Consider the following 12,416-nt stretch of genomic DNA (forward strand, 5'->3'; position numbering starts at 1 on the left):
ATATACAGTTTAAGAAATCATGTTCCTGTCAATAATGATTAAATGATGATAGTTTGTAAATACATTAGAATAGAAAAAAAATAACAAATTTGGAAATTTGTATTTTTCCTAACATACAAACCTGGAGTTATTTATAGGGTGAAAACTAACCAAGACAATTGTAGTGAGGGGTAACTACCCCATCCTGTCAGTTGAGTAACCACTTTGGCTTTCTGGCCGGGCTTCTAGGGGGACAGGGTGGCGGGCCAATTTGTATAAATAGCTCCAAGTTTGTATGTTAGGAATAATGATATTTTCATAATAAAATAAATCTTTGAACATACTTACACGGTAGTTATATATATATCTTACATCCCTGACGTCACGGCAGATACAGGTATTACAAAACTCGCGGCAATCGCCGATTGGGTAGCCAGGTGTACCACCAGACCAGTGCGCCCTCTAGCCAGGTGTACCACCAGTGCCCCCTCTAGCCAGGTACCTGGAACCATTCCAGTGATTCCTTAGATCTTCCATGCCCATAGGTCTCTAGAGGGGAGGAGGTGGGGAATTAAATTATATATAACTATCAGGTATTTATGTTCAAACATTTATTTCATTATGAAAATATGACAAACTTATAACAGAGTTGGTATTTTTCCTAACATACAAACCTGAATTCTTTACTATAGGATATATTCTAGCACGAGCTGGAAAATATGGCAGAAAAACCTTAACAAGGTTGTTAACGACCGGGCAGATAATTACCCACCTGTTAGTGGTGGGAGACCGCCGGTCGGTAGCTGCTGTTTCCCTTCAATCGGATTCTAGCTAGGACTATCCTAGGGGGCGGTGATGGAGGGAAGATTTGTGTAAAGAATTCGGGTTTGTATGTTAGGAAAAATACAAACTCTGTTATAAGTTTGTCATTTGTTCCTAAACTTGATACAAACCCTCATTGTTTACTATAGGAGACTTAGTCTTGAGGCCAGGGTGGCCAAGGAGTTCCCTATCCCTAGGGAAGATAAGTCCTCAGACTGGACTCTTTTGAAGCAACAATTTTCCGTTAATCTTCTTTCTTTGTAGATCCCCAGAATCTCAGTACGACTGAAGGTTTGTAGCTTCGTGGAAAAGAATGTTTAAGGATGAAGTGGGTCAGGACCATTCGACTCAGACCCCTTCAAATTTAGGATTCCCCCGACCTTGCCAAGGGAAAACCTCGTGACCACGAGTATAACTTATGCCCTATGAGAGGAATTAGATGAGTATCATACCTTATTCCCATTGGCGAGTCCAGCTGAAACTGGATACAGACTAGGATCCCCAGATGGGAGGGAGGAGACGAAAATAGATGGATGTCCTTCTTAAAAATGATATTTTCCTTATAAAATAAATTTTTGAATATACTTACCCGGTGAATATATAATAGTTGACGTCTCCGACGGCTCGACAGATTCCAAAAACTCGCGAGCGATCGCCATGAAGGTTGCGGGTGTGCCCACCAGCGCCGACTATCGGCCAGATACCACATATACTTGTCAACCACTCCAGTTCTTCTCAGTCCGCTGGGTCTCTATCGGGGAGGAAGGGAGGGCCTTTAATCTTATATATTCACCCGCTAAGTATATTCAAAAACTTATTTTATAAGGAAAATATCATTTTTAAATATTAAACTTAGCCGGTGAATATATAATAGCTGATTCACACCCATGGTGGTGGGTAGAGACCAGTATTAATACAATAAAGGCGTATATGCTCAAGAGTTTTTTGACAAATATTTCATAAAAAGCCAACTTAACTATAGGTACCTGGCAAGGAAGCTGACTCTGACGATTACTCTGCCTCATTAGTCCGCTTTCCTCACGAAGCCCAGCCATCCTCTCAGGATGCTGAAAGACTCCCAGGAGCTGTTATATCCAGGCCGAACACCCCTATAACAGGACCTCATCAATACCCTTAATCTGGGCGCTCTCAAGAAACAACATTTGACCACCCGCCAAATCAAAAAAGATTGCGAAAGACTTCCTAGTCTTCCGTACAACCCAAGACAAGATTAAAAAGCATTTCAAGAGAAGATTAAAAGGATATTGGGATTAAGGGAATGTAGTGGTAGAACCCTCACCCACTACTGCACTCGCTGCAACGAATGGACCCAGGGTGTAGCAGTCCTCATAAAGAGTCTGGACGTCTTTTAAGTAAAATGAAGCGAACACTGACTTGCTCCTCCAAAAGGTTGCGTCCATAATACTTCGAAGAGACCTGTTTTGCTTAAAAGCCACCGAAGTTGCTATTGCTCTCACTTCGTGCGTCTTGACCTTAAGCAAACAACGATCTTTCTCATTTAAATGAGAATGTGCCTCCCGGATTAAAAGTCTAATAAAGTACGATAACGCATTTTTAGACATGGGCAAAGAGGGCTTCTTAACGGAGCACTATTAGGCCTCAGAACCACCTCGTATTGGTTTAGTTCGAGCTAAGTAAAACTTAAGAGCTCTAACAGGGCACAGCACTCTTTCAACTTCGTTACCTACGATTTCTGACAGACTAGGTATTTCAAAAGATTTAGGCCAAGGACGAGACGGCAGTTCGTTCTTGGCCAAAAAACCAAGTTGAAGCGAACATATAGCTTTATTCGTAGAGAAGCCGATGCTCTTACTAAAAGCATGGATCTCACTGACCCTTTTAGCCGAAGCCAAGCTCACCAAAAAAGTGTCTTGAGGGTGAGATCCTTCAGGGAGGCTGAATGTAATGGCTCAAACCTGTCTGACATTAGGAACCGTAGTACCACGTCTAAGTTCCAAGCAGGAGTTGACATACGACGCTCCTTAGAGGTCTCGAAGGACTTAAGGAGATCTTGGAGATCTTTGTTATTTGACAGATCCAAGCCTCTATGTCTGAAAACAGACGCCAACATGCTCCTGTAACCTTTAATAGTGGGAGCAGAGAGGGAGTGAACATTTCTCAGATGCAGGAGAAAGTCTGCAATTTGGGCTACTGAGGTACTGGAAGAGGAAATAGAGGAGGACTTGCACCACTCTCTAAAGACCTCCCACTTCGACTGGTAGACCTTGATAGAAGATGATCTCCTAGCCCTCGCGATCGCTCTGGCTGCCTCCTTCGAAAATCCTCGAGCTCTTGAGAGTCTTTCGATAGTCTGAAGGCAGTCAGACGAAGCGCGGGGAGGCTTTGATGAAGACTCCTTACGTGAGGCTGCCGTAAGAGATCCATCCGTAAGGGCAGACTCCTTGGGACGTCTACCAGCCATTGAAGTACCTCTGTGAACCACTCTCTCGCGGGCCAGAGGGGAGCAACCAACGTCAACCTTGTCCCTTCATGAGAGGCGAACTTCTGCAATACCTTGTTGATGATCTTGAACAGCGGAAATGCGTAAGCGTCCACGTGAGACCAGTCAAACAGAAAGGCATCTATGTGGGCCGCCTCTGGATCTGGGACTGGAGAGCAATAGGTCGGGATCCTTTTGGTCAGCGAGGTCGCAAAGAGGTCTATGGTGGGCTGACCCCAAGTTATCCAAAGACTCTTGCACACATCCTTGTGGAGGGTCCATTCTGTAGGGATCACCTGACCTCTCTGACTGAGACAGTCCGCCAAGACGTTCAATTTCCCTTGGACGAACCTCGTCAACAGTGAGATGCCTCGATCTTTTGACCAGATGAGGAGGTCCCTTGCGATGTCGAACAGAGTGTGGGAGTGAGTGCCTCCTTGCTTGGAGATGTACGCCAAGGCTGTGGTGTTGTCCGCATTCACTTCTACCACCTTGTTTCAAAGAAGACTCTCGAAACTCGTCAGGGCCAAGTGAACAGCCAACAGCTCCTTGCAGTTGATGTGAAGGCTCCTCTGATCTGTCGTCCAAAGACCCGAACATTCCAGACCGTCCAGAGTCGCTCCCCAACCCAAATCCGACGCGTCTGAAAATAACACGTGGTTTGGGTTCTTGACTGCCAGGGACAGACCCTCTTGAAGACGTATATTGCTGTCCCACCAGCTCAGGCACGTCTTTACTGGTACGGAGATCGGGATCGAGACCGCCTCCAAAGTCTTGTTCTTGTTCCAATGGGAGTCTAAATGGAACTGGAGAGGGCGAAGGTGAAGTCTCCCTAGAGAGATAAACTGTTCCAGGGATGATAGCGTCCCTAGGAGGCTCATCCAACTTCTCACAGAGCAATGATCTTTCTTTAGCATGAGGCGGACTTTGAGCAAGGCTTGCTCTATCCTGGTGGCAGACGGAAAAGCCCGAAAAGCTAGACTTTGAATCTCCATCCCCAAATAGAGAATCGTTTGAGAGGGGGTCAGCTGAGACTTCTCTATGTTCACCAACAGGCCCAACTCCTTTGCAAGATCCAACGTCCATTGAAGGTCCTGCAGACAGCGATGATGGGACGACGCTCTGAGCAGCCAGTCGTCCAGGTACAGGGAGGCTCGAATCCCCGATAAATGTAGAAATTTTGCTACATTTCTCATGAGCCTCGTAAAAACAAGAGGAGCAGGGCTGAGGCCAAAACACAGTGCTCGGAATTGGTACACCACATTCCTGTATACAAACCTCAGATACGGTTGAGAATCCGGGTGTATAGGAATGTGGAAGTACGCATCCTGCAGGTCGAGAGAGACCATCCAGTCTCCCTCTCTGACTGCTGCTAGAATGGATTTGGTGGTCTCCATCGTAAATTTTGTTTTGACAACAAAAACGTTGAGCGCACTGACATCCAGCACCGGCCTCCAACCTCCTGTATGTTTTGGTACTAGGAAGAGACGGTTGTAAAACCCCGGTGATTGAAGGTCCGAGACTTTCACCACCGCACCCTTCTCTAGCAACTGAGACACCTGCAGATGTAATGCCTGTCTCTTTGACTCCTCTCGATACCTGGGAGAGAGGTCTATAGGGACTTTTACTAGAGGAGGTCTCCGTACAAAATGGAGTTTTTATGATAAAACAAAGTTTTGTGAATACTTACCTGGCAGTTATATATACATAGCTAATTATCTCTATTTCGGCAGAATTTTTCTAAAACTAGGCAACCGCCTTGTGGTGGTTGGGTGGTAACACCCGTTAAAGGGTGGTAGGAGGAATCATTCCCGTTTTCTGTTCTTCAGTTCATCTCTGCCGGCCGGATCGATAACACGTTGGTCCGTCATTAAGAGTTTTTCTTCGATTTCCCTGCTCGGTGTACCAGTCTGCTTTTTTGGTGAAGTACTCTGATTTGGGGTTTTGGCGATCATTGTATTTTGTTTTCTCTTAGCTTTTTTTTTTGCTGTTTTTTCGTTATGAGTGAAAAGAGTCATTACCGTATCTGTGCGAATGCGGAATGTAAGGTGAGGCTACCCAAAATGGCGGTTGATCCTCACACTGTTTGTTCTCATTGTAGGGGTTTTGTTTGTGCCCTTGATAATAGGTGTGGGGAATGTAAGGTTTTGGATGAGAAAGATTGGTTAATTATGAAGCGCTATGTGCGTAAGCTAGAGCTCGATAGAGTTAGGAGAGCTTCTAGGTCTAAGTCTAAGTCTGTTAGTGGTAAGGAAGACGAACTTAGCGTAGATTTATCTATTGATCCTATTATTGATTCCTCTTTGGAAGTTGATCCTTCCCTTGAGGTAGTAACTCCTGCACCTCCTACAGGTTCCGTATCTACAGATGACCCTCGGTACGCTAGCCTGGCGGCCGAGTTGAAGGCCATTAAAGAACAGCTGGAGGCCTTTAAAGGTAAGGAAAGTGAAAGTGCTTGTGTTAGTGCTGTGGAGGTGGCGACCGACCGAATCTGTCATACCCCTAGGCCTAGACCTCTACCAAGCTCCCAGGACCAAGGGAGAAGGTACGTCGATGACCGAAAGGGGGTGAGAGGTACGTACCCTCGGTCAGCCGTCGCCTCAGACAGTCCTGTTGTCTATTCCCAGGCTGCTCTTGACCGTCACGGGAAAGACGAGTCGGATGTGTTGTTGTCTTCTCCGAATTCGTCCAGACGTAAATGGAAGTATGAAGCTTCAAGACCTACTAAGAGGAGATGGAACCGCGACGAACGGTCTCGTTCTTTCTCTCCCGGTTCTAGCAGTTATGAACCTTGTCCGTCGGAGGATGATTTCGACTCTGTGCCTGTGAAAAGGACGAAGCCTGCTGCCGAAGATACGAGTGTTATTCGTCAGCCCCCCCCTTCGGGTCCGCAAGACCCAGCTGATGTTGCTAAATCCTTTATGTCTGTCATGCAGGAACAACTTTTGACTTTAGTACAAGCCTTTAGCCGCCCTCACGCCCAGTCTGACAGACGTAAAGACGACTCGTTGCTGATTAAGAAGTCTGCTTCTAAGAGAGAACGGAGTTCTTCTCTAAAGAGAACTTCTCCGTCTCTACGCCAGGATGAGGAATGTGTGCTTTCGCCAGGCGATACTTCTTCGCGATACCAGGGCGATACGTTTTCTCGTTCTCGATACCGGGACGATACCTTATCCCCCTCCTTTAGCAACAAAACAGACTCCCGGTCTGCACCCCTCTTCTCCCAGGCCTACCAGAAGTTGTTCAGTCTGGCCCCTACCGCTGTCTGAGGACGTGGGCAGTCAGACTCTGCCACGGGGGGACTTAGATCCTCTCCTCTTACCTCTTTTACTATCGGCACGAGCGCCTCCCCTACTGGGAGCTCTGCCACGAAAGGGCGGGATAAACCTCGTTGCTGGAGTATCGAGCTTAGGTCTAACGACATAAGATGATGAAGGAGCAGCCTTACGCACTGACGTAGCCATCAAGTCGTGGGTATTCTTTTGCACCAGAGACGCTGCGATATCCTTAATCAACTGCTGAGGGAACAAGGCAGATGACAACGGCGCAAAGAGTAGCTCTGACCTTTGACAGGGAGTTACTCCTGCAGAAAGGAACGAACAAAGAGTCTCCCTCTTCTTAAGGACTCCTGCCGTAAACGTAGCAGCGAGTTCATTAGAGCCATCACGGATAGCTTTGTCCATGCAGGACATAATTAGCACAGATACATCACGGTCGGCCGAAGAGATCTTCCTGCTCAAGGCTCCCAGCGACCAATCCAAGAAGTTAAAAACTTCGAAGGCCCTATAAACCCCTTTGAGGAGATGATCAAGGCCCAAAGAGGACCAGCAAACTTTTGAGCGTCTCGTGGCCAGACGACGGGGAGAGTCTACGAGGCTTGAGAAGTCTCCCTGGGCAGAGGCAGGTACTCCCAAGCCGAGAACTTCTCCCGTGTCATACCAGACGCTCGCTCTAGAAGCCAGTTTAAAAGGGGGGGAAAGCAAAGGCCGTCTTCCCCAAACTCCTCCTGGTGATCAACCAGTCGCCTAGTAAACGCAAAGCTCTCTTAGAAGAGCGAGAGAGCACTAGCTTAGTAAACGATGGCGTCGAAGCAGCTAGGCCTAGCGTAAACTCTGATGGAGGTGAACGAGGAGCAGCAGTCACAAAATGGTCAGGAAACAGTTCCTTAAAAATCAGCATGATCTTTTTAAAATCAAGAGAGGGCTGAGCAACTCTAGGCTCCTCTCCATCTGAAAAAGTCCCCAAAGGCATATCAGTTGGAAGGGGGTCAGCGACTTCCTTATCCGACGGAACTTCATCAGACAACTGCCGAGTCTCGTGATACGGAGAGACCTGCCGAGGAGGCAATGCTTGACAGGCAATGTCAACAAGCAACGGAGCAGCAGCAGCAGCAGAGGAAACGACGTCACGCCGCTGCTGAAAGGACTGAAAGTCTTGTGACTGACCAACAACAACAGCTGAAGTGGATTGTCGTTCGACATCACGTCAAGACTGCATTGACTGCAGGGTCTGAGCAGGCAAAACAACTTCCGACTGCGGTGACAGACGCTCAACGTCACGTCCAGGCAACGGAGTCGGTCGGCGAACGTCAGTGCGGGGCTGCGGTGGCAGCTGCTGAACGTCAGTCCGAGACTGTAGCAAAGGGGGTTCCATGTCACGTGACTGACGTGAATGACTAGGCACATGACTAGCATCGCGTTTCAAAGCACTAGAAACGTTAGCACTAACGTCAAACGGACGAGAAAACACTCGTTTAGGCGGCTGAAGGCCAGAGTCACGTTCAGCGCACTGGCGAACCGCAAGCAAAGGATCATCGTGAACCTGTTCATGGTCATAATCTTCAATAAGGGAGGAAAGCTTAGACTGCATGTCCCGCAGGACAACCCACTTCGGGTCAACGGGAGTCGGAACGGGCCGTGACGTCAGTAACGTCTGCGTTGGCAAAACATTGCCTCTACCGAGACCCTCGGACTCCGTGTTACGCTTTCGCTTAACAGGCGAACAGTCATCCGATGACTGCAAGTGGTCAGAGCTGCCCCAATGGCTACAGCCAGGACGCTGGACCTGTCCTGAAGGGACTGATTTTCGCTTTAAGGGTCTAGATACCTTGCGCCAAGGTTTCTTATGCGATAAGTCTTCGGAGGACGAGGAGAACTTAGTCTCACCCGTCTTATGGTAAGGACGTTCTTGACGAGAAACGTCTGATACCAAAGAGGGAACGTCTGTACGCTGGTTTACACCTCTCGCCCCCTTAAGTCCTACGACATTACTTCTCCCTGGTGCAGGGGAGCCTGAAAGAGATCTCGGACTATGGGAGCGACAAGCACGAACAGACGAACCCTCGGTCGCAACACTAAACACATTTTGCGCACTTATCACTTTATCACTTAGATTTTCTGCTTTACCACTCTGACACTTCAACAACTTAACATCTGACATAAGTTGGTTTCTGTCCAATGCTAAGGACTCAACCTTTTCGCCTAAAGCTTGAATCGCTAAAAACAAATCCCGCATGGACGGTTCATGAGTGCTAGTAGGGGGTTCAGGAACAACCACTACAGGGGAAGGATTAGGTTCAGGGGCATAGGAGGAAGAAAATTCCAAAGATCTAGATGAGCTTCTCCTAACCCTATCTCTCTCGAGCTTACGAGTATACTTTTCATACTCAAGCCATTCGAATTCCGACAAGACCACGCACTCCTCACACCGATCTCCTAATTGGCAGGATTTACCCCGGCAATTAGAACAACCAGTATGAGGGTCGATAGAGGCCTTGGGAAGACGTTTGTTACAATCCCTCGCACACTTGCGATATACAGGAGAAGGGTCAGCCATTTTGAACAACCAGAGAAAATCCAAGTCAAAGCCAAATTCATCAACAATAAACACAAGCCAAAAAAAAAGGGTTTCAAGAGTTTTATTGAAGAAACACACCAACACAGCGAAAGCCAATAAAACAACCAAAACAAAGTACTTCACCAATTCGGTCGAAAACTCGAGGTCTAATGCGAGCGGAACCAACTTGTCGACAAGACCGACAGAGAAGAACTGGAGTGGTTGACAAGTATACGCGGTATCTGGCCGATAGTCGGCGCTGGTGGGCACACCCGCAACCTTCATGGCGATCGCTCGCGAGTTTTTGGAATCTGTCGAGCCGTCGGAGATGTCAGCTATTATATATTCACCGGCTAAGTTTAATATTTAAAACCTAGTGTAACCCAGAATCCTCAGCCAATGGTTACTGACCCCTGAAAGGGCGTAAGGTAGCTACAGCACCCGTTGACCTGTCACAATAGGCCCTATAGAAAGGGTGTCTAGAGACCTATGTGTCACGTGGCTCAAATAGTGAGCGGTGAATGTTGATTAGCGTTTCCAGACCCTAGCACTTGAGACTTGGGAGACTGAGAAATTTCTCTTAAATGCCAGTGAGGCAGCCACTCCCATAACTTGATGGGCTATGGGTTGTGCTGCCTCTGGAACTCCGTGAAAAGACCTCGCCATAACTTTCTTGAGCAAGAAAGGGATGGTGTTGCGAGAGGTTCTCTTCTTTACCTTGTTGGTACTAAGGAAGAGATGACGGAGACGTGGTCTGAAAGGTCTGGTGCGCATCAGATATTTTTTTAGCGCCCTGACTGGGCATAATAAAGACTGGTCTGTATCCTGCGTTACCTTATTGAGGCTGGAAAACTGAAAATCTTGAAATCTCTCATCGGTAGATGAAGGATTATGAGTCTAGCCACCAAGCCCAGTACAAAGTAGCGAGACACTTCCCCCCGCCCTCCCTTAGAATGGGTGACGACGTAAGACAGACCATGTAGCTCACTGACCCTTTTAGCCGAGGACAGAGGTACAAGGAAGATGGTCTTAAGGTTCAGAAAGTAGCCTCAGGCCCTTAAGGGCTCATAGGGCACACCCTTCAAGGAACGTGAGACACGTCTCACGGTGATGGTCTAATCTCAACTGGAAGGCAAGATCACTCAAAACCCCGAATCAAACAAGGTGATGTCTACTGAGGCAGAGATGTCAACCCCTTCTCAGTCTACAGATGAGGCTGAAAGCTGAGCGATAGCCCTTAATCGCCGAGACTGAGAGGACCTTTTCCTCACTGAGGTACAAAAGGAAATCTGGGAACTACTGATACCTTCCTTTTGAGAACCCAATTGCTCTACATGATTGCTATTGTAGCGGTTAAGAAGTCCATTGTCTTAGCCCCAGCAGTTAGGACTTACAGTAGGGACTGCCTGGAGTCTTGGTTTGACAAGTCCTCGTGGCTCGCAGGTAGCTGTGTCAGACCACGTGTCAAGCCAGAAGGGACATTGAAGTCGCTTCCATTGCCGAGGCTTCTGTGACTGAGAAGAGCCTGGAAGAGTAGAGTGTCTCTTCGAGGATAGCCCAGTGTGAGCTTCGCCGTGAGGGGAACCAAGATCAGAGGAGAAGGGTTGACGTCTCTGATCTCGGCGAACAGACCAGGTTTACAGGTTAAAAGGTCGCTCAAGAACGGCAGAGGCAAGGGACAGTGACATTGCACTAGCAGTTAGGACAATGCCCTAGAGACTGACCATATATTATATGGTCAAAGACCAAGCCTCCTTTCCACCCAAGCTAGGACCAGGCAGTGGCTGCTGATGACTGAGCAGATAGATCTATAGGCTCCCCTAAACCCCTCAACCTTAGCTCACAAGGATGGTAAGGTTGCAGGCACTAATGGCACTAACGAGTCTGAGCGGGACTCGAACCCCAGACTGTCAAACACCAGTCAGAGACGATACCAATCAGGCCACAGCCAGAAGATCAATTCTGGTCTTAGGGGTTGGGGTGGACGACATAGCTTGTTTAAGGCTGGAGCGACAAGAGGTCGAGGAGACAGATGCAAATCGCCGAGGCATGAGATATTACACATAGTTCTTAAGAGTCCTTAAATAGGAAGATTCTAAGTCCCTCGACGGCAGCTCTTACGAGAAATCCTCAGGCTGGGCTAAATCCTCGCTTGTTATTACAGGTAAAGTGGAGACGCGAGTAGCAGACAAACCTTATGTCTTACCCCTTGTATCTTTCTTATCGAAAGGGGAAGAACGGTAGAAGTCGGAGTGTCTGGAGGTAATGGCGAAGACTATTGATGAGAGCCGGAGACTCTCTATCATAAGAGTAAAACCCTTGATGACGATGGTCGCATGCATAGCGCTAATTGCGTGCGTGCGCGGACACTGTTTTCTTAAAAAAGGACGACCTTGCACCGAAGGAGATCGTGAACGATCTGCAGAAAGGTCCAGGACCAGTGCAGGAGCAGTGATAGATTATTGGTCTCGAGGCTACTCTGCGGTAGACTGCATCGAAGATGTTGAACCAAAGAGGTGCCTTCTCACCGCAGGTGAAGGAAGGCCTCTAAGGCGAAGAGGAAGGCGAGCCTTCCAACAAGTGCGCCCTCTGGGGGCCGTTGGATCAGCAAGCTGACCTTCTGCAGTCCTCTGAAGAGGAGTCTCTGTAAGTGAACTCCCCTGAGGGGGAGAAACACTAGCAGGAGAGACTGACGATGGACTTAGTTTCTCCCTCGTAGGTTGAACAGGAACAAGAGAAACTAAGCCATCAGCTACCATAGAGTTTGGAGAGGCAGAGGTGATGGGTGATACCGCATTGGATACCTCTGACACCACAACATTGACAAAAGACAGATGATCAACCACTGACGGTGACGACGGTTGCGTGACAGCGGCACCCAATCGGATGTAGTTAAGCAAAACCTCCTTGGAGGGCGAACCCGTAAGCCCCAAGGAAGACCAAAGCTGAAATAAGGAGGTTAGTGACTTATCCTCCCCTTGGGGGAGAGGTGGAGCTGCTTCGCTAGGGGAAGCAACGTCATCTCTCAAGTCCCGAGGTTGGTAAACAATACATCGGTACGTTACCACTCGACGGTCTCTCGAAAGAGACCGACCGAGTGGGAGCTTTGGAGGAGGTTTGAGCAACGGAAGAAGAGACCTTGGGTTTTTCTCCTTTCGAAGCAACCTTCAAAGGAGAAATATCCCGTTTGGATTTCTTCCGTCGTCGCAAAAACCTCTCCCACTGGGAGGTAGACCACTCCATACACCTGTTGTTGCTATCACACCGTTGGCCCCTTTAAGAAGGACAAAGAGTGGAGGATCAGTCTCGACCGCCGACA

The 12,416-nt window shown here is 48.1% G+C and overlaps 1 protein-coding gene across 6 annotated transcripts in view; it reads right to left on the reverse strand.

Annotated features, from left to right (window-relative positions):
- LOC137636460 (craniofacial development protein 2-like) overlaps positions 1-12,416 on the reverse strand; it is a 63,886-nt gene that overhangs the window by 16,548 nt on the left and 34,922 nt on the right. For 3 of the 6 annotated variants that reach the window (XM_068368884.1, XM_068368883.1, XM_068368882.1), the window contains exon 4: positions 328-528. The exons of the other annotated variants lie outside the window; for them this stretch is intronic. The gene's annotated coding sequence lies outside the window, so the exon portion shown is untranslated. The remainder of the gene's footprint in view (positions 1-327; positions 529-12,416) is intronic. 6 annotated transcript variants of the gene reach the window in all.

Source organism: Palaemon carinicauda, unplaced genomic scaffold (genome assembly GCF_036898095.1).
Source record: "Palaemon carinicauda isolate YSFRI2023 unplaced genomic scaffold, ASM3689809v2 scaffold304, whole genome shotgun sequence".
Taxonomy (NCBI): Eukaryota; Metazoa; Arthropoda; class Malacostraca; order Decapoda; family Palaemonidae; genus Palaemon; species Palaemon carinicauda.